The sequence below is a fragment of the Apodemus sylvaticus genome, chromosome 12, assembly GCF_947179515.1.
Source record: "Apodemus sylvaticus chromosome 12, mApoSyl1.1, whole genome shotgun sequence".
NCBI lineage: Eukaryota > Metazoa > Chordata > Mammalia > Rodentia > Muridae > Apodemus > Apodemus sylvaticus.
In genome coordinates this window covers 97,779,582-97,787,576 of record NC_067483.1, presented here as the reverse complement: position 1 = coordinate 97,787,576, position 7,995 = coordinate 97,779,582, and positions in this window count along the sequence as shown.

Sequence of the window (7,995 nt, the reverse complement as noted above, 5' to 3'; positions counted from 1 at the left end):
AAGAAAGAAAGAAAAGAAAGAAAGAAAGAAAGAAAGAAAGAAAGAAAGAAAGAAAGAAAGAAAGAAAGAAAGAAAGAAAGAAAGAAAGAAAGAAAGAAAGAAGGAAGGAAGGAAGGAAGGAAGGAAGGAAGGAAGGAAGGAAGGAAGGAAGGAAGGAAGGAAAAGGAAAGGAAAGGAAAGGAAGGAAAGGAAGGAAAGAAGGAAGGAAAGGAAGGAAGGAAAGGAAGAAAGGAGGAATGGAGAGAGGGAGGGAGAAAGGGAGGAAGAAAATTAAATAAAACTAAAAGAATAAAAAAAAACACCCACCTGATGTCCTCTGTGCCCATCATACACACACACACACACACACACACACACACACACACACACACACAGAGCAAAAATGGAAAGGCAGCAGTGACTACATCACATCTAGCATCTGATTCAAACTGACCCGGAAGCAAAAGGGAACTCTAGGCTGTTCTTTCATCCTGTATGCAGCCAACGTTTCTAAAAGTAACATGTCCAGAAGTTATCACAAGGACTTCACCCTGAGAAAACACTTCCTGGCAACCATGGGCACAGTGGATCTGAGGCAGGCTGAGGAGACAGACCTCCTCTTAACAGGTTCTGCTGAGTCTTTCCTCAGAGAGAGGTCTGAAGATGTCTGCATGCTGAAGCTGACTGGGCCACAAAAGAAGATACAGTGAATCTGTGCCTGAGGAGTCATTTGCCTGGTATTTGTATCAGGAGTGGGATCAAGACTCCAGTAAGCAACTCAGAGAAGAGGACTATACACAGGCCCCTTCCCCTTTCCCTTCTCTTGTCTTTTCCAAGTACTCCACATTTGGGTCAGAACAAAAATCTCACAGTGCATGGGAAATAGTTCCCTGAGCCTGCAGCAAAAAGCTCATATCCAGAGACACCGACTTTAGGAAGCATGCATGCTCCCTCCAAAACTTAGCTTCTCTGTCCAATTCGCAGTCTCTAGGGGAGCACTGGCTTTCGTCTCTACAGTTCTGGGGACACTCCGGGCTGAGAATGGCTCCTCAGTCCCAGGCTGCCTGTCTGCAGAAGACCTCTTGCCAAAGGATGGAGTGAGCACACTCAGCTCAGGCCCAGCTGCTCCAGATAAGAGGTGGCCGTGTTAACACGCAGGCTTCCTCTGCGCCCAGCAAGGCCTTCCTTTTCCAAACAGTCTCCCTTTAATGTTGGCCAGTGTTGTTTTTCCATTGACTCGACATCTAGTCTCTGGTGGTCAGCCAGTGAGGAAAGCTGGAGCGGGGGAAGGGACCATGGGCCAGAGAGTGTCTAAGCCACGGAAAGATGGACAGCCAACCACATCGCCAAATGGGCTGGACACCTGCTTCGGAAAGACAGTGACCGAGTCTCAAGGCCATGCTTCCTCCATTTGCTATGTCAGCCATGGGGCCCCTGCCACCACCTGGGTCACCTGACCTCACTCCAGCCTGGAAAACTTCAGGCTGCATAACCTTTTGTTAGAAGTGTTACTGTGTTGTTTAAAAGAAAGGAAAGGACAAAAAGTTATTAAGTAACATTGGATAGAGGAAAGAGAGTTTCAGAGAGCAAAGCTAAGAAGGGCTCAGCTGTAGAATGTGTGCTTCGTGTAGCAAAGGCCTGGATCAGGGCAGAGAACCCCCCTTCCTTCTGGAGAAGATAATTCTAGGGAGAACAGATGAAAGGAAAAGGAAGGACTGAAGAGAAATAGCAAGAAAGAAAGAAAAGAAAAAGAAAACTAGAGTTGTGACAAGGAATATTCTAGACAGTATGAAAGCCAATGAGGTGGTGGAAAGGGTTGAAGAGAAAATAAATCAGGGTGCGAAGGTAAGAAGGAAGAGATGTACAAAAAAAAAGAGGGGTCAGCTCCTGTGTGCAATCCAGATCGAGCCAGTTCCCGAGAAGCTGTGTCTGGAGCCCCGGGAGAGGGCAAAAGGTTGAGGGTGGACTGTACACTTCTCAGAGGCTGCTTTGCACAGTGCAAGGTCAAAGGGCATCTTCAAAACCAAATCTCGATCAGAGCCAGCTAAATGTTTTGACTTGAGGGAGACACCGTGGATTAAAAAGAAAAGCAGCAGTGTGGGGAAGAAAGGGACGGGGAAAAGAAAGAAAGTTTAAGAAATGAAAGAACCCCATGGGGGACACAAAGGGGACAGGGACGCCAGAAAACACTTCTGAGTCAGCCTAACATGCTGTAAAGATCGCCCAAGACAAGTTGTCATGTCGCCTTAGTGACACCGGCAAGGCTGACACACTGCTTGGTCTCCTTCCTCCTCTAATCCCTCCCTGTGCTCTGCAAAAACACGCACCATGTTTAACAGGATTAACCTGCCCTCCCCTTTATTTTTTACAATTCTATTTTCAACAAAATGGGGATCCTCGGATCCGCCAGCGTCCTCTGATGCGCGGTGAAGCCTGGCCCGCTGGCTTGGCTTTCCCCTTCACAGGCTTTGCTGGGATCTGGAGGGAGAATGGAAGCAGACAGCTTGGAGATTCTTCTCCATTCAATAAGTTTGTTGTGGAAATAGCCACAGTTTGTGGGTGGAAACATTGATGGTAGGATCAAGGAAAAGCTGAGGATATGGAAAAGGGCCTATTAAAACAACGCAGGGACTGGAGGGGTGGCCCCGTGGCTAGGAGTACTGTATGCTCTTACGGGGGACCAGGGTCTACCTCAGCCCCTCCTTGGTGGCTCACAACCACCTGTAACTCAGTTACAGAGGACTGAATGCCTTCTTCGACTTCTCAAGATACTAGGGACACACATGCATACTCTAAGGAAAACATTCATACACATGAGCAAATGTTCCTGCAGATATTTCTATGGCCCGAGGGAAATTCTCTCACATCCCAGCAGGATGAGCTGTGTGTTGTATAATGGTTTCCTCCAGATCGATAGAAGAAAGCTCCTTAAACAAGAAGGTAAACAACTAAAACTAGCTTCAGGAAATCCCTGAAACTGACCAGATTGACTAGTCCAGACCCTGTCAGAGTTAGCAATAAATGCTGAGAGTGTCACTCAGCTGAGCTAAAAGAAGACTCTCAGAAGAGTCAAGGTGCAGACTCTGAGACTAGACAGATGCTTGGAGAAGCAGAAGCCAGGTGAGCTGCCTGGTAGAGGTTTAGACCAGAGTCACTTGGAAAGCACACTACTGTGCTGCCTGGTGAGCTGCCTGTAGGCTGTGCAGGGCCCTCCGGCTTCTGTGAACTGTCACCCATGTGGCCTGCAAAGGAGAGGCTGTCCTAAAAGCTCTGGACAAAACTTCATGGCAAAAGCATGAAGACCTCGCTCTCACTTGGTGATGCAGCTGTCTTTGAGCCACCCCTGTTCCTGTCGGTAACCCCAGGAACTCACTGGCTCACCATGTTGGACCTTAGTGGTAGTATCTGTGCTTTGGACTGCCATGGGCTCCCTAAATGGGGTGAGTAGATGTGTGTTTCATCTCCCCAGGAAAAGATTTGTCACACAACACTGGGTTCCAATCCAGCCTCTGCAATTGACTGTCTTTTGGCCTTGACCGAGTTGTGAGATCTTCTCCAGACAGTTGGCTCATCCACGCTACGGGGATAGCCCTGTCTGTTGGGAGAATCGGATACGACACACTTCATGTCCTCACTAGGAATCTTATGCTCCATTACATATGCTCCTGCAAACAGGCACGTCGTAATATTTATAATGGGTATTATAAATCCACTGTGCAACTTAGGTCATTACATTTTCCCTTTATTCAAAGGGCCATATTAAAACGATGGTCTTTTCTCATATTCAATGACACTTTCCTTCCTTTTTAGAATTTATTTTTAATGATATGAGTGTGTGTGTCTGTGTGAGGTGTGTACCTGTGAGGGCAATGGTTAGAAGAGGCCAAAAGGAGGCACCAGACTTCCTGAATCTGGAGTTACAGAGGGTTATAAGGCACCCAAGATGGGTTCTGGACGACAAATTCTGGTCTTTCAGGAGAGAAGCAAGTATTCTTAACCACTGGGCAACCTCTCCAGCCCACCCACAATATTTTCAGTGAAAAAACAGAAGTGTAGGGTACAAGGTTGGTGATACAGAGAGAGCATTCTCTGAAACTGTGGCGGTGGCTGCTGTGGCGGCCGATTGCATCTTAGCTGTTTTTATGCAAAGGTCACTTTGGAATATGAGAAAATGAGGTCTTCATGCTTTGGCCTCTTGTCCAGATTTTGTAGAACAGAGCTCCTAGCTGAAGCTTCAGAAAGCTGACCAAATCAAACAGAGCTAATCACTGCTCGTGTTGGGTCAGTACCAGAATTGGCCATGGGCTTCTCTCTACGGGGCCCGCCAAATGCCAGGCTTTGCAGGGTCTTAGCAGCAGTGGTGCCCTGGAATCAAGAAAAGGATCCCCTTCTCTGAATCCGATTGGAGTTTCACTCCTACTAGACCCTTCCAGAACCACACAGCCAGACACAATCCCAGAGGAGAGACAAGAGGAGCTGTCCAGTGTTTGGAAGAAATTGGGAGAGAGAAGAACTGGTTCTTCTGGGGTCTGGAGGAGAGAACCAGCCAACACTGACTCTGGTTCTTAGTTGGGGTAGAAGGAGACTGACTTAAGGACAAAGGAGATGCTGGTGTGTAGAGTCTGGGGCAGGGGGACAACAAGCACAAGCAATGTACCCAAGGGTCACTGGCTGAGCAGAGGCCATATTATTCCTCCTTCCGATCACACACACACACACACACACACACACTCACACTCACACACTCACACACACACTCACACACACACTCACACACACATTCACATACACTCACACATACACTCACACACACACACTCTCACACACACACTCTCACACACACACTCACACATACACTCACACACACACTCACACACACTCACACATACTCACACACATACACACACACTCACACACATACACTCACACACACACTCACACACACATACACTCACACTCACACACACTCACACACATACACTCACACACACACACTCACACACACAGACACACACTCACACACACACACTCACACACATACTCACACACATACTCACACACATACACGCACACACACTCACACACACACATACACACACTCACACACACACACACACACACACACACACACACGGGGCAGGAGGTGCAGGATGTCAGTCTTCTTTGGGTGATGGCTACAAAGTGTCAGTCCAAGTCCCTTCACAGCCAACCTGGGATTATCAAGGGAGCTGCTTCAAAACTTTAGGTTAGATGAAGCCAAGAAACCTTGGCCTTCACCAGACTAGAACCAGAACCCAGGCCAAATTTAGCCTCCTGTCCCACACTTCCTTACTCTTGTCTGTCCCTTAACTCCCACCTCACTTGAGGAGTGTCAGGACTAGAACTGGGTGACATACCCCACCCCAGGCTTTCTCCTTCCTCTAGTGCCTTACACACTCCTCAAAGCCCCTCATTCTCATCCTCTCTCCTGCTATTCTTGCTCTACACAGCCCATCTGGCTTACTCACACTCCACAGGGACCCCACACCCATATACCCACACCTGTACTCTCTCAACTTCCATCCACACCCTTACATTTTCCCCTTTCTGCCACCCACCATGGCTTTCTCTTTCTCCAGTCAGAATAGGGGGTGATCTCTCTCTCTCTCTCTCTCTCTCTCTCTCTCTCTCTCTCTCTCTCCCTTCCCCCTCCCCCTCTCTCCCTCCTTCCCTCTCTCTCTCTCTCTCTCTCTCTCTCTCTCTCTCTCTCTCTCACACACACACACACACACACACACACACACACACACACACACACACGTGTGCTTTCCATGCTCCCCCATCCAAAAGTAAAGCATAGAGAAGTGTTCCTTCCAGTAGGCAGGGGCTTAGGACCAGAAGCCACAAGTGTTGAGTTGTCTTTCCCAACCGTTTAGCCTCAGTATCATGTACTGTCCTGGTTTTCTTAGCTATCATTTTCCTTTGTCCTGTAGAGCCACAGGCATTTTCCACCTGAACACAGACTAACTAGAGAGCACAGGACTTCCCACACTACCCAAAATAGACATCAGTGTCCAGGAGAGGTATGGCAGGGAGGTGTGTGTCACTCCCAATCCACACTCTGGGATCCACGCCCCAGAGCCTGGGCTGCTTTCCTTGTCTGAAGCTCTGTAACCTAGGACTCTTGTCTCAAGCTTTCTGAGGGTTCCCAGGACCCCTGTTACTGACTGCTACCTCTCCTGCTCTTAACTGGCCGGCATCTTGATCTGGTGCATGCTGGGTCAGCAGGTCCATTTCCTCTGCCTTTGCCCTGGTATGTGGTGGCAGTCAGGCATGGCACCTACCTGCCTGTCTCCCTGTCCTGTTCACAGCTGCCTTTGGCTGGGCTTCCGCATTGCCCTGCAGTAGCTCGGATTCTCAGTGGCTTGAATGTAATTTTATGAAGTTAGTTTTTAACTTTACATGTACTCTGGAGATATTTACTCAAACATATAAAAAACATATGACATGTGACATATATTTGCTTTTGTTTTGCCCAGAAATATTTTTTCCTGCTTGCAGTTCCCTCTCTAGTAGAGTTTTTTTTTTTTTTTGTCCCGTGTTTCCACCTGACCTATAGCTTCTACAGAGAAGGTTTGTCTGAAAGAGTAAAAGAGGCAATAAATAAATAAATAAATAAATAAATAAATAAATAAAATAAAAATCAAAGCCATGATGGTAAATGGCCTCTGCTTTCTTGCCAAGTTTGTAGACAAGCATTGATCTGAATTTGTATGCTTAAATGGTGTGGGAGGGGCATATAAAATACTCAGATACCAATCATTCATAAGCTAGTCTCACAGTGCATTCATGTTTAATTAACTTCACCCAAAGTTTGGGAACAGGAGGGTGGTCCCATGTCTGAGTATTTTTGTAAACAATCCAGGGTACCACTGCCCACCCTCTTATAATACAGCCAAGAAACAATCGCATCTTAAACAACTCTGTGGCAAAGCTTTTCTGTAAGTCTATGATTTGGGATATTATCCCCATGTTACAGATAAAGAGAACTGAGGCGTAGTCGGTGCAATGCAAGGTCGGTGGCAGAAAGTAGGCAGCTCTTGGCCAGGTGGCCTGCTGTGACCCTCAGATTCCTAGGTCCTCCCTTGGATCTCTCCCCTCCGGTGAGGTCAGAGGCTTTTAAATGCATCTTGGGTAATTTTGGTGATCAGCTTGTCCTCAGATCTGCTCATCCCACTCAGCATCTCCCAACCCTGTCGCCATACTGGCCCCCTAGCAGCCTGCTCCTCCACATCAGATAAAACATTTAAACACATTTAAACAGCAAGTTTTGGGAAACTATGTAGCATATGGGCTTTGCCTTTTGATCTCAAAATGATGACAAACAGATACTTAGATACTTCATAAAAGAAATATTACCAGAAAAAAAAGTATAGAAATCTGGCTTTCAGCTTGATTGTACTTTAATTTAAACAAAATGCAACTTTGCTGGGCTCACAGACCTGGGCCTGTTTCTCTCTAGTGATGGTCCTCTGTCCACACTGAGACTGGATCTGTAACTTAATTCCCATCACCAAAACCCAGTAAAATGCAGAAAACACTTCTGAATACTCCCCCTTGACTCAGAGACCAAAGGAAAGGAGTCAATAAACCCCCCTAGAAGCCGCGAACAGCGCTGGGCTGGGCAAGGGGAGATCACCCTGCCATCCCTTGCCACACCCCTCCTCTCACTGTCCCTGCAGAGGGTCCCCATCTCAGCACCAGTGTCTGGCACCAGCTTTGGCGTGCCACCTCCGCAGCAACAGGCGGGGGAGGGGGACATGGCGGGGACAGCGCGGGCCTGGCGATGGTCCATGTCTCCCGGGCCACGTCTCCGCGTGGGACGCTCGTGGCCTGGGAGCAGGTGGCTGCCCTGCTCGGCCCGGTGTGCGCCGAACCGGGGCGAACAGAGCTGAGCGGCCGCTTGTGGCTTCAGAGGAAGGAGGCGAGGGCCGCAGGACCCGGGTGGGGACAGGCCAGGCAGCGGGTAGGTGGCCC